This window comes from Salvia hispanica, chromosome 3, assembly GCF_023119035.1.
Source record: "Salvia hispanica cultivar TCC Black 2014 chromosome 3, UniMelb_Shisp_WGS_1.0, whole genome shotgun sequence".
NCBI classification, from domain to species: Eukaryota; Viridiplantae; Streptophyta; class Magnoliopsida; order Lamiales; family Lamiaceae; genus Salvia; species Salvia hispanica.
The window spans coordinates 24688769-24710435 of NC_062967.1; the positions used below are offsets into that span (position 1 = coordinate 24688769).

Consider the following 21667-nt stretch of genomic DNA (forward strand, 5'->3'; position numbering starts at 1 on the left):
GCGCCGCGTTTTTTTTTTTTTTTTTTTTTTTTTTTCATTTCACTATATATACGGCTCGTTGCTCTTGATTTCATTCGCACCACTTGTCTTAACGAGTTTCTCTTCCTCCTATCCCAGTTTCTGTGGGTTAAAAATGTCTCATGATGGTGATGATGATCCGTCTCAGCGAATTGACGATGAGTTGTGGGCCCACATCCGCGGAGATAGATTGGTTCGTGCAACAACTTGTGCACCAACAAATGCAGTTGGCAGTCCCTTGCCCCATTCATCATCGAATTACAGTCCCCCGGGACCACCTCGGTGCCCACCAACGATTGTTCGACGATTACTTCGCTGAGGAGTCGCGGTTTTGGGAATCGTTCTCTCGGCGGCGTTTTAGAATGCACCGACCGCTATTTCTGCGTATCGTGTCGGCGTTGAAGTTCGGTACAAGTAGTTTCGGTTCATAGAGGATGCGAGTGGTAGACCAGGTCACTCGCCGATACAGAAGTGCACCGCTGCAATCAGACAGTTGGCCTATGGAGGTGAGGCCGATATGTTCGACGAGTACCTTCACATAGGCGAAATGACTGCCCGCGAGTGTCTGGCGAATTTCTGTCGGGCCGTCATCCACATATTTGGGGATACGTATCTTCGAAATCCTACCCCTGGTGACTGCCAAGGACTGATGGCTATGCACGGGAGGTTGCACGGTTTTTCCGGAATGTTGGGCAGCATAGATTGTATGCATTGGGAGTGGAAGAACTGCATCGTCACTTAGAAAGGGATGACACGACCGGCTTCAAAAGCAAGAACCCCATGATTATCCAAGAAGCCATCGCTGACTACCGGCTATGGATTTGGCATGCATATTTTGGGGTAGCTGGGTCGGACAACAACATCAAAGTCCTACAGTCATCGCCCCTCTTCAACGAGCAGTGCCTTGGCGTGGGACCGGCCATCAGTTTCGTCGCCAACGGCAACCAGCACGATATGAGCTATTATTTAGCTGATGGGATATACCCCAGGTGGCCTGTATTTGTGAAGATGATCAGATGCCCAACAAATCTAAAGAAAATTTACTTTGAACAATGACAAGAGGCAGTGTGCAACAGGCATTTGGTGTGCTCCAGTCTCGATGGGCCGCGGTGAAGGGTCCAATACACCCGTGGTATGCTAACTGCATTGCTGATATCATGTACGTATGTATTATCATGCACAACATGATAAAAATGAAGGTCCTAAACTCACTGATTGGGCACCTGAATATGTTGCCGGACCAAGCCACGGTGTGGCCACCGCCTCTGTACGAATGGGGATACCCCGGAGGGACACCGAAAGGGTTTAATCATTTGCTGATATGCGCCAGCAAGAAACCCATATTCGACTTCAACATGATATAATTTAACAGTTATGGCACGTGGGATTGCACGTTGATATCTTTTGTAATTTTTTTGAGAACAAATATAATTGTTTTTTTTTTATTGCACTAGATTATTTTAAGCAGAATGAAGAATTAAATTATTAATCTCATTTTATCTTCCGGTGTGAAATACCCCTAAGAATCTCAACTAGGGTTGTTATCTTTTCTCTCTACAAATCAACTCAGATAATTTCTCCGATAGGTAAAACTCCATTAGAATAGACAGGATATCTGCGCAGCGAGAGAGAGAAAGAGCGCAATCACACTGTCACTTCCTAGAAAAAATGACAGTTAAATGTGTCAGAAATTTGAGTGTCCACATGACTAAGTTAATGTGTATGACAATATTTCAATTGTCCAATTTACGTGATCCAATAAAGATTAAATTTGGTTAAAAGTGTATTTATTCGTTATGAAAATAAGTGTAGATATCTGAAGTTGCATGTTTCTTTGTCCTAGTGGTTTTCGTATGTGAATTGGAGTGTATCCAACTGATCAGGAAGTGATTCCCGACCCAGCTGAGTCGTTGGTACGATAACCGGGACCTGGCTTCAAACAAATTTCCTCAACCCATTTCTACTGGCTAGTATAATGGAGGTAAGGGTCGAATCCCACGAGGATGGACACGTTTTGATAACTGTGGTGACTTTCCTGGGTGTTTTGGTTAGCTACCACGCTTGGGTTGAGATTTTACCTAGACGGGAAATAAAGGTGGTACTCTACTGACTAGTAGGCGGGAAAATAACAGACATGTGGGAGTGTTCGTGAAAATAGGGGACAAGGTGTATCGGAGACATATGGAAAGTGGACAGTTACTAAAAGAGGAAATTTAGACTACAAGGTATATCTGTTGGCTGGGGGCTTTCTGACAGGTCTGGATAGTACATCTGAAAAGTAGGGAACAAAAGCAAAAGTAACTTAAAAGTAAAAGTGGTCCAATAAAGTTGATTTTGACGTTTTCTTCCTCACCAAGTATTGACAAAAATCATATGAACACAGACACCATAACTAAAACTTCAGATTCATAAATTCAAACTCAAGATCCATTGATTAAAATGCTTAAACTTAAATTAAACGGTAAAACTGTAACTTTACTTCTACTGACTGACATGCAAGGTGGTAATCACGGCGCAAAAAAGAAACTCATGTACGAAAACTTGACTAAACATAGCTACAACTTTTGAATCAACAACTCCCGATAAGAAAGCACTCAGAAATTAAATGCAATAACTAAATCTAACTTTCCTAGGCAGAATGAAGCGAACTCAAACCAAAGTGACATGCGAAATAGAAACTTCATAACGTAAATGTTGGAAAATAACAAGGTACTTCAAAAGAGCAACAACGATGAGTGTTTGCAAATAACTAGCGACGAACAAAAGTAAACTTTAAACTAAGAAAGTGATTAAGATTGTTTATGCCACTCCGGGCGATGATACTACTACACTGCTACGATAACTGGCTGGAACGGCGGACTGATGACTTTTTCGGCAGACTCTTGGACGTCAAATGACCATGGCTGTGGCGAGGAACGAGAGGTAAGATAATGCTGAAGGATCGATCTTCTAGAGAGAATTCTACTAAGTGTGATTGTCAAACTACGAACTGAACTCTTAGGAGGCGTCTATCCGAACCCTTTCTCTCTCTCCAAGTGGCTTCTTTTATAGGGAGGCTTGCCCTTGCTTTTAGGGTAGACTTCTCCCGCGTTTTGACCTTTTTGCCCTTGTCAATGATCATCCCAGCTATCTTCCTACTCCATCTCGAGCCTTTTCTCTGGCATGCATCCTGGTCAGTATCGCACCCTTCTGGCGCCCTTTTCACTTGCGTCACTTGAATCGTCTCCTGCTGACTTGGATCCTTTAATCCTGCACACTTAAGCAACTGTTCTGCAGATAATACATGCATTTCACGACATACTGACCAGTAGCCAAGGCTTAGAATACGACTTATCAATATCATATGAGATTTTCTATTCGATGAGGGACCGAATAGAAAATAAAAGGACTTATATTATGTACTATAAATATAAGTTAGGGTTATGGTCCCCAAACGTGAAGAACATTCGATGTCTCTGTATTTTCTCGGCAGACTATTGCGAAGAATGTCTCTGATTATTCGGAAGATCCATAGCCGCTGCAAAACAATTCCCCTGTTCAATTCTAGATGGATAAATCTACGATTCCGCTCTACAGTTCATCTCTTTCTCCGTTCTTGGTTAATCATCATAGACAGTTTTTAACTAATTGTTCATTAATTATTCCAACAAAATGCGCTTCATTTTTCAGGCGAAGGAGGCCAGAGGTGGAACTGAAAGGAGAATATATGATACCACAATAGAGCATATACATATCCATGCGACTCCATATCTTCTGGCAGGGTACTTCTCCTCCCCCCCCCCACTCTGTCGGATAATATGTCAACTGCTTCGTCTCCTTTCCCGGATGTCCTGTTGCCGGTCACGGCAAGCTTCTCTAAGGCTATCCCGGCGATATCGAATTGGTCTTCTTCTACTGTCTAATCTCTCTAGCAGGCTACTCCCTCGCATCCTCATTCGGTGGATTATTTTCCTTTCCATTTTTTCTGTTTTGTAGACGTTCCGGATTTCATGGCAGGAAACGTTTCTTTTTTTGGCATCTTCATCTCAGCCTCTCGATCTTTTTCGATAGCTTCTCGGCAAGGGCTTCTCTGCCCTCTCTTTCGACGGTTCTAGCTTCCTCTTTTCCCTGGCCGGACAATTCGTCGATGACAATTTCTTTCGCAAAATCTCGGTACTTTGAGATTTTGGGGTTTGTTTTAGGGTCCGTTTTGGACTAGTTTATCATGGTTGTTTTTGTTTTATTTGGGATGTTTTGTGGCTTTTTTTTCCCTTAGCTGACTTGTTTGGATGAATTATTTGGTCAGATTTAGGCAGATTTCTGTCTGTTGTGGAAGGGTTTTAGGCAGCCCACACACCAATGGAATATCGAGAATGTGACGCGAAAGGATTGATGGCTGAATAGCCCAAAGAATCTCACTGAGATTGGCAGCAAAACAGACACAACAAGAAGGCTGAAAAACCTCCACACAGAAATCCGACGAGTAAGAGGATTCACAATTGAAGGGCCCTCCCATTCCGTAGCATTTGGCTAAAAGGCCTATCTCCCTGCAATGGAAGGGTCCTCCCATTCCATTTCATTTCCATATCATCACTATTTTATTTTAATTTTTTAGCACTTCTATATTTTGTATGTTATCAAATTAAATAAATTTAAATACAAAAAATATTAACACCAATCTTCATTGTATTGCAATATTAGAAAATAGAATACAACGAGATGCAAAATTTTAAAAAAAACATACATTAAAAAAAATAACAAATAAAATCATAGAAAAAACACCGATGAAAAACCCAGATAAGACTCAAGTGTCGTCGTCGTCATCGGAATGCAGACCCAGTTGTTTCTTCATCCTGCTGATAGTTTTCCAGATGTCTGTCTTGACACGATTCTTATGTCACCCTCCGCGTCCCCATCGGTCGACTGGGAGGCGGTTCCTTGTGACTTCCCCTTCCCTTCGCCGCTGCATTCGCCGCTTTGACTCTGATTAGGCGTCGAGGTGCGGTTTGAACTACCTCAAATGACTCAGTGAAGTCGGGTGGCACCGTTCCGCCGCTGCTCGCAGTCTGGGATCCGACGAGCCTCGTCCTCCTCAAGCCTTGCGCCATTGCCGCCTCAATTCCAGCCCTAAATTTGGCTTGATCCTTCATTTTGATGTAGGTTTCCTAGTGTTGGAATCCGGCACTGCTGACGGTACTCGTGAATTGCGCTTGCGACAAATCCCGCACGTCGTCGTAGCTCATACCGCTCGTCATCATTCGGCAATTGTTCTCATATATGCCATGAAACTTACCCATGTGGAACATGACATGCTCGAAATGCTTGCGAAGCTCCGCCGCCTTGTGAGTCGGTGCCCCAACGGGCTTCACTCCCTCCTGATTGTATCGTTCCGCGATGCGGGTCCAGAAACCAATCTTCTGTTGGTTGTTACTGAAGACCGGATTCTCGCCGATATCCACCCAACACCTCGCCAGATCAGGCGTCTCAGCTGGCGTATAATGTGTTCGCGGTCTCCTACCCTTTGGAGCAGGCGCCGACAGCTCGGTTCCCTTCTGTTTGGGAGGTGATGGGTGCATTTCCTCCACTTCATACTCTTCCGTGCTGAAGCTCAGATCTGTGACTAGAATAGTTGAAGACCCGTGAGTGCTGGGTATAGAAGACATCATCTCTGGCCGGTAGACCGTGTCTCCGTAATTCGGGTCGATTCCTCTTTCGATGCTCCAGTGGAACGCCTGTGGGGTAATTGGTCTACCAGCACGCACAAAAGTGTTGCCGGAGAATTGAGGGAAGTTGGGGGGTTGGTTCCCGCTAAAGTAAGGGGCCCTGGTATTGCCTACAAAAGGAGTGAATCCTCCGGCGAATAGGTTGCCTCCGGAAACTTGGTTAAAGTAGGGATTTGGCTGCTGAGATGGGGAAGGTTGGGATCTGCCCATGTAAGTGAAGGGACTGACATCGGAAGCGTGTGTTAAATTCAATTCAAATAAATCAGATAATCAAGATCTATTTAGTCGATTATTTAGACAAATTCTATTCGCGCAATTATCACATGTATCATGCTCATAACTCAAATAAATCATGCTTTAAATTAATTATAACCTAAAACATGCTTTTCGACGGTTTAGCTATTTTACCTTGATGATTCTCCAAAGAATCGAAGATAGCTAGCGCCTTCTCCACGTGAAGATCTTTAGTACTAAACCACGGATCTTCTGTCTGGTTCCCGGACTGTAAACTGATATCAGGGTGGGTTGATCTCACCAGTATACTAGGACATAAATAAAGAAGACGGAAAACCTTTCTCACGGAGGAGAGGAAAAATCGTCCCTCTTGTAAAGAGAGAGGGGGACGAAAATTTTGAAGAAAAATAAGTGTATTTTCTGTCTCCTTTATTCTCCTATTTATATTAAGTCACATATTGGGCTTAGACATGGATCTATGGAAGGTTTTGGATATGGGCTCCTCCAATTAGCTTTTATCTAATTAAATTGCACCCCAATTTAATATAAGCTTTTAATTGGAATATTACGAGCAGCTACTACAGAAGTAATATTGCATTCCCCATCCAAATCCGAAATTATAAGTAATCCTGGTTTCCATTGCTTGATATTTATTGCCCGCGCTTAAGATAGAAACATCCATTAATTAATTAATGTCTGCTATGGACTTAAGTAATTAATATCTTATTAACTCCAAGAGTGGACTTAACAAGAAATTCTTATTTATTAATCATAGAGTAATAAAACTCCAACTAGCTAGGTTCCGAGTAATAAAACCTTATTTCAAGCTCCTCTTGAGGATGTTATCAAACAAGACTCACCTCGCGCACGATTTAATGTAATAGCAATCCTAGCACCACTAGATATTAATCACCACTACCCAATATATCAGGCTTATTGGGTTGTGTAAAAACCCGTACCATTTGGTAAGTCAAAGTAGTGCATAATCAATACCGTATGCTCAATGCTAACGTACATTGATTAAGAAACAATAATTAACAAGACCTCGTCTTTCAGTAGATAGCATAAAGACATGTCTCGCTTGTTAGATCCAATTCAGTGTTGTACCACACCGACGTCATCTTATTTCAAGTAAGGCTTAGAAATAATCGACCGGACATTGCAACCTTTCCCGATAGGTAGTCTAAGCCTATCTAGGTTGTGAAATACTTCTTTTCTTTGTTCAGAACTGACCGTGTTACCTTAAAGTGGACGTCGCCCACAACCGGTCTACTAAAACAAAGACTTAGACTTTGTTAAGTTATTTATACATTTAAACATGTAATAAACATACATTAAATGTAAAATATAACAACATTATGACAAAAATAATCTGTTTTATTCCTTGGAAAATAAAATAAGAGTTTTAACAGTATTCAATCACTCGAAAGGTGATTTCTAGTACACAAACTCTAACAGTAAGGGCTTTCATCACCGGATAATTGGAGAGAGTTGTCGGAATCCATTTTGTAGAGAGAGGAAGTGTACAATGAGAAAATAGATGATGGGAAGTGTAGGGTTGATTGAAAATGATGGGAAGTGGATGTATATATAGAGAAATTAAATAAAAAAAATCAAAAAAAAAAAAAAAAAATTTTTAGAGGGCCGATTGACGAGCCTTCGTCAACGGCATAGGCCGATACATCGGCTCTTTAGGGGAGAGGGGAGAGAGGCTTTCGACGGCTCATTCACCGCAATGATGGGGCGACGAGGGCCGATGGGGAAGGCCCCTCCATCGGCCCTCCACTGTGAATGCTCTAAGGCAGAGCATCCGAGAATGTAGACCACTCGTCGAAAGGAAGAGAAAAGTCAAACATTCCAATACAAGAACTCAAATCGCCTTTGAGAGTCAAGTATCTGGAGACAACAGAGACTGATAGGGATGTCACGCCTTGTCTAACAAGATTTGTTATGCCTTGTCCCCCAAGTTTCTCCATATCTTTTAATATTACTACCTCCGTCCCATTCAAGATGTCCATATCTTTTAGTGGCACGAGATTTTGGGAGGAGTTGTCATGTGAAGTAAGTAGAGAGGAAAAAATAGTTGAATATTTTAATGTGGAGAGATGAGAAATGGATATATTTCCAAATATAGAAAAATGGACAAATTAAAAAGGAAATGTGGACATCTTAATTTGGATGGAGGTAGTATTTGATGGAACCGGCAGCGGAAGCGGTGTTGAACTTGATTATCATAATTTTACAATTATTAATCACACCAATAAATCACATAACAATCAGATCTATTTAGCGGATTATTTAGACAAAATCTATTCGCGTAATTATCACATGTATCATGCTCATAACTTGAATTAATCATGCTTTAAGAATATTGAAACCTAAAACATGTTTTTCTACGGAGCAGAAAAATACCTAATTAATTCTCCAAAGAATTGAAGATGGCTAGCTTCTTCTCCACGTGATGCTTTGAATACTAGACCACAAATCTTCTCTCTGGTTCCCGAACTGTACTCCAATATCAGTGTGGGCTGATCTTACTAGAATACTAGGACTTAAATAAAGAAGACAGAAGAAATCCTTTTGGGAATAGGAGTGGAATTCGAAAATTCCTACAGCTGGGGAGGCTGAAATTTTCGAAAATTACAAATAATGAAATTGTGTTTTTTCTGTCTCCTTTATTCTCCTATTTATATTAAGTTCCTTTTGGGCCCAGACAGGGATCTATGGAAGGTTTTGGATATGGGCTCATCCAATTTACTTTTTACTAATTAAATTGAACCCACAATTTAATATAAGTTATAATTGGAATATTACGAGCAGCCACTACAGAAGTAATATTGAACTCTCCCCATCCAAATCCGAAATTACAAGTAATCCGGGTTTCCGTTTAACTTTCATTTCCCGCGCTTAAGATTAAAATGTCCATTAATTAATTAATGTCTGCTATTGACTTAATTAATTAACTTCTTATTAATTCCAAGAGTGGACTTAGCATGAAACGCTTATTTATTATTCATAGAGTAATCAAACTCCAACTAGCTAGGTTCCGAATAATAAAACCTTGTTTCGCGCTCCTCTTGAGGACATTATCAAACGAGACTCAGCTCGCGCACGATTCAATATAATAGCAATCCTAGCACCGCTAGATATTGATCACCACTACCCAATATATCAGGATAATTGGGTTACGAAAAACCCGCACCATTTGATAAGTCAAAGTAATGCATAATCAATACCGTATGCTCAATGCTAACCTACATTGATTAAGAAACAAATATTTATCAAGACCTCGCCTTTCAGTAGATAGCCTAAGGACAAGTCTTGCTGTTAGATCCGTTCAGTGCTATACCACACCAATGTCATCTTATTTCAGTAAGGCTTAGAAATATGCGGACTGACATTGCAACCTTTCTCGATGGATAGTCAAATTCCATCTAGGTTGTGAAATTCATCTTTTTCTTTGTTTAGAACTGACCGTGTTACCTTAAAGTGGACGACGCCCACAACCGGTCTACTAAAACAAAGACTTAGACTTTGTTAAGTTAACTTATACATTTAAACATGCATTAACATCCATTAAATGTAAAACATAACAACATTATGACAAAAATAATCTGTTTTATTCATTGGAAAATAAAATAAGAGTTTTACAGTATTCAATCACTCGAAACGTGATTTCTAGTATACAAACTCTAACAATCTCCCACTTATACTCAAAACACTTTCGAGTATACAAAATGTGCTAACGTCAAATTCTCCCACTTATACTGAAAGCGGATTGAGGTCTTGAATTAGTCGAACTCCCATTCCTTCAACATGGCTTTCATACGGCTTTACCGCTAATGCCTTCGTGAAAGGATCTGCCAGGTTGTTTTCTGACTCAATCTTGACCACTTTTATGTCTCCTCTCTGCACTATATCTCGAATGATATGATACTTCCTCTCTATGTGCTTGCTCGCCTTATGAGCCCGTGGTTCCCTCGAATTTGCCACAGCACCAGAATTATCACAATAAATGGTGATGCTCTTGGGCATATTCGCAACCACACCTAAGTCCAGAAGGAAGTTCTTAAGCCATACAGCCTCTTTTGCAGCCTCCGAAGCGGCCACATACTCGGCTTCCATGGTAGAGTCTGCAATGCATTTCTGCTTTACACTCTTCCAAATTACAGCTCCACCTCCTAAGGTAAACACATATCCGGAAGTTGATTTTCTCGAATCTACATCAGCTTGAAAATCTGAATCTGTATATCCTAAAGGACAGAGCTCGGCTGCATTGTAAACTAGAACATAGTCCTTAGTCCGATTAAGGTACTTGAGTATGTTCTTTACGGCAGTCCAATGTCCTTGGCCGGGATTTGATTGATATCTTGCTACCATGCCAACAGCAAAGCAGATATCGGGTCTAGTACAAAGCATAGCATACATGAGACTACCAACTGCCGAGGCATATGGTATTCTTCTCATCTCTGCTATCTCAGATGTTGTCTTAGGACACATCTCTTGAGATAAATGGATGCCATGTCTAAAAGGTAGGAAACCTTTCTTGGCATCTTGCATGCTAAAGCGTCTAAGTACTGTATCGATGTAAGATTCTTGGGATAAGCACAACATTCTCTTAGCTCGGTTCCTAAGAACCTTGATACCGAGAATGTGTCCCGCATCACCCATATCTTTCATCTCGAACTGGCTGGACAACCAAGTTCGCACTGATGACAACATCTTTTTATTGTTTCCAATTAGAAGAATGTCATCTACATATAAAACTAAGAACACAACATTTCCCTTTTCAACCTTCTTATACACACAGCTTTCATTAGGGCATTTTTCGAATCCAAACTTTTGAACAGTTTGATCGAAACACTGGTTCCATGATCTAGATGCTTGCTTGAGGCCATAAATGGCCTTCTTAAGCTTCCAAACCATGTGTTCCTTGCCCTTTACCACATAGCCTTCGGGTTGTTCCATGTAGATGGTCTCCTCAAGACTCCCGTTTAAAAACGCAGTCTTAACGTCCATCTGCCATACTTCCCAATCCATGTAAGCTGCTATAGACAAAAGTATACGGATCGATTTGAGCATGGCCACTGGGGAGAAGGTCTCATCGTAATCGATGCCTTCCTTTTGGGTATACCCCTTAGCCACTAGTCTTGCCTTAAAGACTTTAACTCGTCCATCGGGTCCACGTTTACGTTTGTATATCCACTTGCTCCCAATGGCAGTACAGCCTTCGGGTAGGACAGACAAATCATAGACGTCTTTGTCTACCATTGATTGTAGTTCCGAATCCATTGCTTTCACCCATTCGCAATGATCGACATCTGCCTGCGCCTCTGCAAAATTCCAGGGATCAAGTACATTGCTGTCCGAGGAGTGATCCATGCACTCACCCAAACCAATGTATCTATCGGGCTCATGAGAGACCCTCCCACTGCGGCGCGGCACTACAATATCTGGAGTATTAGTTGAAATTTCTGGAATTGTTGTTACACTAGGTAATTGTTCTTGGTTAATGGAAGTTGTGACTTGAGTTAGCTCTTCAAGAGCTATCTCACTGCTGGGCTTATGATTCATTACATAGTCTTCCTCTAAGAATGTGGCATGAGTGCTCACAATCACTTTCTGATCTCTGAGACTATAGAATTCATAAGCTTTCGTTCCTCTAGGGTATCCTATAAACACACAAACCTCCGTCCTAGATTCCAGCTTAGTTGGATCCTTTTCCAATACATGAGCCGGACACCCCCATACTCTGAGATGTTCTAGATTGGGCTTTCGCCCATTCCACAACTCATATGGGGTAGTAGGAACTGATTTAGAAGGTAAGTGGTCTAAGAGATAGGTTGCCGAAAGCAACGCATGCCCCCAAAACGAAATAGGTAACCGTGCATAACTCATCATCGAGCGGACCATATTTAATAAGGTCCTATTCCTTCTTTCAGCTACGCCATTCTGCTGGGGTGTGCCCGGCGCAGTCGTTTGGGATTGAATTCCCGCTACTGATAAGTAGTCCAAAAACTCGGCACTTAGGTATTCGCCTCCGCGATCAGATCGCAGGCATTTGATAGTCTTACCATGACGCGTCTCTACTTTAGCCTTAAACTCCTTGAACTTGTCAAAAGTTTCAGACTTGTAGCGCATCAAATAGACATATCCAACTTTCGAGAAGTCATCTATAAAGGTGACGAAGTATCGATAGCCGCCCCTTGCCTCGGTTGACATTGGTCCACACACATCAGTATGAATGAGCTCAAGTACTTCCTTGGCCCTATTCCCCTTTGACCTAAAAGGTCTCTTAGTCATCTTGCCTTCGAGACAGGATTCACACTTCGAAAATGGTTCCTTCTCAAGACCTTTAATAAGATCTTGATCAACCATCGCATGAATCCTTCTTTCGTTGGCATGACCAAGTCTAAGGTGCCATAAGTACGTTTCATTCATTGAACTTGAAGGTTCTTTTCTTTTCTTAGAAATTTTCGATGTAGCATTGAGTTCTGATTTACGTTGATTAAATTGTGTAGAAGTGATTGTGTACAGATTGTTTTCCATGATACCACGACAGATATAAGAACCATCTTTCTTAATAACGCAATTGTCATTAAAAGAAATCGAATATCCATCAAAAGACAATTTAGAAACTGAAATTAAATTTCTTCTAAAAGAAGGTATCAACAAAACATTCTTCAAAATCAAAAATCTATCACTAGAAAAACGTAAATAAACGTCTCCCACTGCAACGGCCGCCACTTTCGTAGCGTCGCCCAGCTGGACTTCGATCTCACGATCATGTAACCGTCTTGTCACCTGCATTAAGTCAGGATCAAAACATATATGATCAGTTGCTCCAGTATCAATAACCCAAGTATGAGTAGATGTCGAAGCCAAACATGACTCGACTACTAGAGCATGGTGCATACCTGTAGCCTTGCCCTTCTTAGGACAATCTGGCTTCCAATGACCTTTCTCTCCACATTTGAAGCACTTTCCAGTAGGCTTCTTGTCACCCCGCTGTTTCTTCTTTCCCTTAGCATTCTTAGCTGCCACTGGGTTCGGTGCCTTTTTCTTTCCTTTTCTAGGCTTAGAGCCAGAGGAATTAGGCGCCAAACTCATCATAGCTACCTTAGCTTGAACCATAAGGTCCTCCGCCGACTGAAGTTCAGTCAGCAGCTCTGCCAAAGTGTAATTCCGCTTGTTCATCTCGAAATTGAGCTTGAACTGTTGGAAGCTAGGGGGAAGACTTTGAAGGATTATAGTAACCTGGGACTCGGGATCGATCGTCCCTCCCAAAACCTCAATCTGGTTGAGGTGACTCATCATCTCGAGGACGTGTTGCCTCACAGACGAGCCTTCCTTCATAGACTTCGTCATGATACTCCGAAAGGCTTGAGACTTAGCCGTTCGATTCTGAGTACCAAAAAGATTTGCGAGATTCGTCATGATCTCGGCGGCAGTTTCCATGGCAGAATGCTGATGCTTGAGTACTGATGACATAGAAGCCAACATATAGCACTTAGCCATCTCATTCGCCTTATGCCACCGTCTATGCGCATCTCGCAATGCTTGCGCGGCATTAGCTGCCGGCACAGCTGGGCGTGGAGTAGTGAGCACAAACTTGTACTCTTCGGCTGTGAGAACGATATCCAAGTTTTGTTTCCATTCGATGTAATTTTGGCCCTCGAGTTTGTTTTCTTTGAGAATGGCAGAAAGAGGATTAAAAGACATCTTGACGGATTTTATTGCACTGCAAACAGAAGATTTTACTATTTGTCATAAACTTATGTAAGGAAATTGAGTAGATTAACCATAAAACTTTTCAAAATCTTACAACAGCAAAATTAATAAATTGTATCCTCCTTTGGAGGTTAATACGCATCAAAATTTTGACAATTTTACTGGTCACAACACCGACGCATCAATATCTTCCTCCTTTGGAGGTCAACACGCCTAATGCTGCCTAAGCACGACCATCAGATTTAGCATTACAGAATTTTATTTCTACAACACACTCCCATAACAATGTTCATGTGCTGATAACAAAACCAAGCTATCTCATAAATTCTGATTGAACCCTGAAACTCGCAGTTCCTTAGGATTATTGTCCCCACTTTGCAGGTGGCAATAATATTGGGAACCACTTTCTAGTTCATTCTATTTATTATGTGAGAAGTCCGCCCTTATGAACTTACTGTTTTCGTAGGATTATTGTCCCTACTTTGTAGGTGGCGATAATATTAGAAAATCAGCTTCACAAAATTTGGCAGTCCAACCGATGGAGACCATATATAAACTTTTAGTTCATAATTATCGCTTAGATATTTGAGTTATGGTTTTTCATTAATTATCCTTTAGCCTTAAGGCAGATTAAGACTAATTAAATTCTGTTGGTATTTAATTGACTGGATAATTAAATCTTTTATTATCTTTAATATCTTAGTTTAGGAATTATTAATCTAGAATTTAATTCTTATTCATGTCATACTATAAGATATATCTAAAATAAAGTACATTATTTATAATCTTAATTAGACATGAAAAATTAAATTCATATAATTTCCAAGTTCAAGATTAGGAAGAAAATTAAATTATATTATTTAATGTAATCTTATATATATCTATCTTATTATAGATTCTAGATATATTATATTTAGGAAACTATTAAATTATTCTTATCTATATCATCTAGGATATAAAATATTCATAGATATAGAAAATAATCCAAATATTCCTAAAATCTAGGGAAATCTTCCCAAAATATTTTATTTCATTAAATAATATTATTTTTAATGATTTCTATTAATTAATCAATTAAATAATCATTAAAATAATCTTTCGTCAATATCTTGCGATTCGAGGTTGGCACGAATCTACACGACGAAGATTTGAAGATATCCTCCCGGAGACGCTCGCCGGAGCGGCGAATTCGCCGCCCGACCGCCGCCGACAGGTCGCGCCGATGGCCACTCAATTCGACAACCCTACTCCGATCGCATGTAGCGCGATTCGTCCCGGCGCAAGCGCCGACGAATCGCACATCTCGTGCGTTCGAATAATTCAAGTTCTATGATTCGAATGTTCTTGAGTTCAACATGCATAAACATAAATAACAAAAACACAAGAACATGCTTCGTAATCAAATAAGACATGCATACATGAATTTCGCGAAATTTAAATCCAAATAATCAGAGCCAAAGACTGGCTCTGATACCAATTGATGGAACTGGCAGCGGAAGCGGTGTTGCGATTATCATAATTTTACAATTATTAATCACACCAATAAATCACATAATAATCAGATCTATTTAGCAGATTATTTAGACAAAATCTATTCGCGTAATTATCACATGTATCATGCTCATAACTTGAATTAATCATGCTTTAAGAATATTGAAACCTAAAACATGCTTTTCTACGGAGCAGAAAAATACCTAATTAATTCTCCAAAGAATTGAAGATGGCTAGCTTCTTCTCCACGTGATGCTTTGAATACTAGACCACAAATCTTCTCTCTGGTTCCCGAACTGTATCCCAATATCAGTGTGGGCTGATCTTACTAGAATACTAGGACTTAAATAAAGAAGACAGAAGAAATCCTTTTGGGAATAGGAGAGGAATTCGAAATCTCCTTCAGCTTAGGGGGCTGAAAATTTTCGAAAATTTTAATGATAAAATTGTGTTATTTCTGTCTCCTTTATTCTCCTATTTATATTAAGTTCCTTTTGGGCCCAGACAGGGATCTATGGAAGGTTTTGGATATGGGCTCATCCAATTTACTTTTTACTAATTAAATTGAACCCACAATTTAATATAAGTTATAATTGGAATATTACGAGCAGCCACTACAGAAGTAATATTGAACTCTCCCCATCCAAATCCGAAATTACAAGTAATCCGGGTTTCCGTTTAACTTTCATTTCCCGCGCTTAAGATTAAAATGTCCATTAATTAATTAATGTCTGCTATTGACTTAATTAATTAACTTCTTATTAATTCCAAGAGTGGACTTAGCATGAAACGCTTATTTATTATTCATAGAGTAATCAAACTCCAACTAGCTAGGTTCCGAATAATAAAACCTTGTTTCGCGCTCCTCTTGAGGACATTATCAAACGAGACTCACCTCGCGCACGATTCAATATAATAGCAATCCTAGCACCGCTAGATATTGATCACCACTACCCAATATATCAGGATAATTGGGTTACGAAAAACCCGCACCATTTGATAAGTCAAAGTAATGCATAATCAATACCGTATGCTCAATGCTAACCTACATTGATTAAGAAACAAATATTATCAAGACCTCGCCTTTCAGTAGATAGCCCAAGGCAAGTCTTGCTGTTAGATCCGTTCAGTGCTATACCACACCAATGTCATCTTATTTCAGTAAGGCTTAGAAATATGCGGACTGACATTGCAACCTTTCTCGATGGATAGTCAAATTCCATCTAGGTTGTGAAATTCATCTTTTTCTTTGTTTAGAACTGACCGTGTTACCTTAAAGTGGACGACGCCCACAACCGGTCTACTAAAACAAAGACTTAGACTTTGTTAAGTTAACTTATACATTTAAACATGCATTAACATCCATTAAATGTAAAACATAACAACATTATGACAAAAATAATATGTTTTATTCATTGGAAAATAAAATAAGAGTTTTACAGTATTCAATCACTCGAAACGTGATTTCTAGTATACAAACTCTAACAGTTTTTTTTTATTGTTATATTTTTATTAAAATTTTTATGTTTATGTATGGTGTCAAACAAATATTGTTGGAACAACTATATTTACTTAACAATCCATGACAATCCATTCCGTGACAATCCATGAAAATCCATGACAATCCATTCCGTGACAATCCATGAAAATCCATGACATTCATCAAAACAGAACATTTATGGCATGACAACAATTTGAAAAGAATCATAGCTCCATTTTGAGAAAAAATGATTTTTCATAATTTCGCAAGTATTTGATTTATATCCACACTAGTGTGCTGGATAAAGAAAGCCCACCTGATATGCTTATTCTTCAATTCAATTATTCTCTTTGATCCCACTTGCCCTCGAGCAATTTATCCTTTGAAAATAAATAGCGTAGCACGCTAATTAGTACTTGAACTATTTCTCCTTATAAGGAATGCATGTACCCTATGGTATAGCACCTATATCCTTAGTCTTGGCTTATAGGATTTTCTAAATCCCACCTCGGCTTCATTACTTTGTAGAATTTATTTATTCACTTTACTAAGTTCGGAGAAATTCCATTATCTTTAAAATAATTACTTGAGCAATTAATAATAAAGTATGGGTTCTTGGAAAATCCTTTCTTAAATCTTTTCTTTGAATTTTCTTAAGGCCGCCCATGGCGTCGCCGGTCGGCCCTTCGCGTCTCAAACTTTAATATTTCCAATCATCGGGAACTTGGTTTTATTCGGGAAAAATTACTTAATTGAGATCCAACTCAACCCTTAAATTAATATCGATCCAACAAAAATAATCTCAGCCCATACTAATAAATTTTCTTGGCCCAATCTCGTAGCCCACTTCTTGACTTGAATTACTTGGTCTATTATGTAATTAATATCTCAACTCATTTCTTAAATCAACTAGCATCGGTCCACCTTAACTTATTTACTTACTTTGGCCCAAAGCTTAAACACAATCAGCCCCAAATAGCATTAAATCAAGAGTAATGGAATAGGCCCAACAAAGACCCAATATATTTCTTCTCCACCATCGGTTTCTCTCCCCCAAATCTCATTTCTTTTTTAATTGAAATCCCTAAAACTCTTCTCGGCTTTCTCCGTCGCCGCTCTTCTCCGGCGATCGCAGCACCGTCGCCGGACACTCCGTCGAGCTTTCTCTTTATCGAACTCCCTCTTCTTTTGACAGAGACGGAACCTCTCTCCACCTCTCGCCTCCTCCAGCGATCTCGCCGACGGGGAAGAAGGCGTCGCCTTTCCCCTCCGCCGGTTCCTCTCACTCTCGCTCGGAGAGCTCACGGCACCGCCGCCGACGTTGCTCGCCGTCCGCCGCTCGCCGAATCTCCGTCGCTGCTGCCAGCTCCATGCATTAGCTCTCTGCGTCGAGCTTTCCCTCCGGCAAGCAGCACTGCTGCGTGCGCTCTCCCCGGCTCCCTCCGACGAGATCTCCGTCGTCGCTCGACCATTGTCGGACAGCTTCTCGATCAGCCTAAAGCTAAGTTCTTTAACTTCCATTATCTAGTTAGTATCTTGAGTTCCTCTTTGGGCAGTAGCTTTGTGGTATTAAAGTCTCTTGAAATTGATTGTTGGTGAAACCTTGGTGCATCTTTTGTCATTGAATTAGCTAAGGCAGCTTATGATCGATTCTTATTTTATCTTGTGATGAAAGATCTTTAAAGCTCTAAGTTCTTGAGCTTAACATGGAAATTCTATTCTTTGCTACTGTTGAGGCTTCTAAATTTTCTAAGTTCCTGCCTAATCATGTGATTCTATCATGATGCAGAGGATGGTGTTGGGGTGTTGAGGTATTTACCTCACTCGGTGGATCCTCGGTTTATGCGGCTGTTCCTCCTTGTTGCCGCTGCCTCTCCTTGCCTTCTTGCTCCTCCCATTTCCTTGCTGCACTCCTTGATTTTGAGTGAATTTGTGGTGTCTAAAGGAGAGGGGAGGGGAAGGGTATGGGGTTGCTTATATAGGCCTCTTGTGTTGGAAACTTGGGGACAAAGACTCCCATATTTGGCTGCCAGCTCCATCTCTTTCTTGGGATCATATTTCTTTACTTAATTTGTGCAAGTCTTGGGGGCAAAGGCTCCTATTTTTGGGGCTGCCAGCTTGTCTCTTCCTTGTGTTTATACAATTGTATACCATTTTGGTGTAAGTTTTGTCATGCTTCCTATTTTGGAGAAGTCTCCAACCTTGAGTCTTTGTAAAGCCTATTTCAAATAATCCGTTTGGTTTTAAATTCTTGCAGGATCCTTGGTGTTATTGGTTGTCAAATTTGGAGTCTTATGGGATGCCAAATTCGAGAAGGATGGGGAAGAGAAGAGAGTAGAGTATAAGATCTTGTACCGTAGAAATGTAGCTTTGAAAGGAATCTTACTTGTAGCTCGGAATCTTACTTGTAGCTCCATGTATCCACGTTGTATAGCATGTGTTGTACTTTGTACTACTTTATTCTCTTTTCCTTCTTCCAATAATTGTAGTTTACAAACTTAAATTTCCTTGCAATTTAAATTCCAATCGTCTTTTCGTCCAATTTTTTTTATACTCTAAAACTAGTGTACGAAAACTCGGGATGTTACAACCCGATTCATTGCAATAACAATACTAGCACCTCTAGACATTGATCACCACTACCCAAGATATCAAGATTCTTGGATTGCGAAAAATCCGCACCATTTGATAAATCAAATTAGTGCATAATCAATATCGTATGCTCAATGTTATATCAACAATGATTAAGAAATAACAATCACCGAGACCTCGTCTTTCGGTAAATAGCAAGAAAGACTTATCTCAACTGTTAGATCCTTCAGTGTCGTTTATTTCATAAGGTAAGGAAACATGCGGACTGACACTGCAAAGGACCGACTGCGTCACCTTCTATTTCTCTTCTACAAAGGACCGACTGTGTCACCTTCTGTGAACATCGTTCACGACCAGTCTACTATGCAGAAGAATTAGACTTCTTTGTTTCTTATACATTTAAATGTTTGAGAAACATCTTATAAATGCACAAGCAAACATCAATGCGATAAAATTACTTCTTCTCGCCTTGGGTTAAAAGTGGATTGTAGAATTTATTGTATACAAGCAATTCTATCCGTGCAACATGCTCGAAATATGCTTTTCGGTATACCAATCCTAACGGGGGCGGGGCTATCGTATGGACCTCTGGGGCGATAGGGGGAGGATCCCCTCGCTGCCCGTTGCGCCCGCTTTTATGGCCAACCGGGGCGAGTGCGGCTGAGCAAGCGATGGAGGGACGAAACTCCACGAGCATCGGGGGGAGGTCGTGGGAGCTGCCGGCTGTTGCCGCCATGTAATCGCCGGTATAGTTCGGCTTACTGCTTCTTCGGCCACCCGGCGTCGACCCCGCCGGAACTTCTCGGAGTCCTTCAGCACCGGATAGCGGTTCCGGAAGGTGAACTCCTTATAAACCCCCAACTTGGGGAACTTGATGCACTTTTTATTAGCACTAAATAAACATGCAACTATACAGAGTATATATAGTATAGCTAAAGGTCAGTACCGGATATCGAACACGGGGAAGACGAACACAAAGTGTCTATCCTCTACTGAGACTCAATTACTATTTGGAAAAACATTTGGGTTTTGAAAACTTTTGAAAAACTAAAAGCAAATAAATCAAGAGAAAGACAATAGAGATAAGGGAATCCCAGGAATGTGTGTTCACGGTTATGGTTATACAAAATTCCAACTATAATACCCTAGCACAGTTATTACTTTGATAGAACGAGTCACCTAGATTAGGGTTGTCAATCCTAACACGTAACTCCAAAAAGCTCCTAACCCTTGAAAAGTCATCACTCTCAATTAACAGTGCCGTTTTAAAGGAAGCTAACTGTAGTGTCTACTAAGTGGACCTAACTCGCTAGAACTCTGTCACAGTTATGAAGCAAGTTATATTAAATCATACACGATTGTGTCACTCAATCATGAAGCATCATGATTAACTTAGGGAAGAAACAAAGTAAAAACAAAACGGATATTAAATAGAAAACGGAACTTGTATAACCAAAGTCGTTACTAACACATCCCTAGAATCCTATGAGTTTAGTTACACATAATTGAATAAGCTAAAAATATAGATTGAAGGGAAGACAATTTGAACATAAAACTAAAGCAAATAAAACCCGTAGGTTGAATCCTTGTCGTTTTTGATGTTCTTGAAATCCTTCTCCAACTCCTTGCACCAGTGAAGTACTCTAAGTCTTGATCTCTATGAAGTATTTTGCAATTAGAAGTTCTCTACTTTTGATAAAGCTTGAGGTCTTATTTATAGGGGAAAGCCATGTCTTGTTGTAGAAGGAAAAATCTCCAAAATATGGTAAAACTAGGTGCAAATCTAGGGCTTCTCGGATTCGCCGCCTTTCTCCCGGCGGCCGCTGCACCTTGGCCGGCGGTCGCCGCGTTGGAGTCAGAGACTGTTCCCTTCGGTGCGGACCGCCGCACATCTTCCGGCGGTCGCCGGACAGAGACTTCTCTTCCAAGCACATTTTTCGTAGGCAAACCGCTGCATTGATCTGGCCGCCGAGCGCCGGGCGGTCGTCGCACAAATAATGGATGTGTAGAGTGACTTTGACATCAAAAACGTACCAAATTATGGCCTTAAAACGGTGCAAAATCCCGAAGCGTGTATCGGGACCGGCTCTCCGCTATCCTCCGGCAGTCTTCCTCAGTCTGCGCACTACGCATCATGCGGAGGGCGTTGGCGTATAACTCCGAAAATAGGCCGACTGCGGCCACTGATGCATTCCCACCCCTTTCGGCATTCTTCCTAGATGTAGTCCTTTCAGTGCGGGCGTTACCTCTTGTAGGTTGCTCTAATCTTAGCCACATGTTGACGATCCATTGCTTGTTCACAACCGGCGGATCGTCGCAAGCCGACTAACCCGCCTTGCCGAGGGCGACGTGCTCCTCTTTCGTCCACTTCCTCCGTGTGGGGGTGTCGTCAACATCCGGCTGCGACGACTCGCCGACC

At 40.8% G+C, this 21667-nt stretch overlaps 1 long non-coding RNA gene across 1 annotated transcript; it reads left to right on the top strand.

The window, feature by feature from the left end:
* Positions 1–17686: 17686 nt before the first annotated feature.
* Positions 17687–19159, top strand: LOC125211280. The gene is made up of 2 exons (XR_007174492.1): positions 17687–18816; positions 18914–19159. It is a non-coding gene; the product is annotated as an uncharacterized LOC125211280 (long non-coding RNA).
* Positions 19160–21667: the final 2508 nt, after the last annotated feature.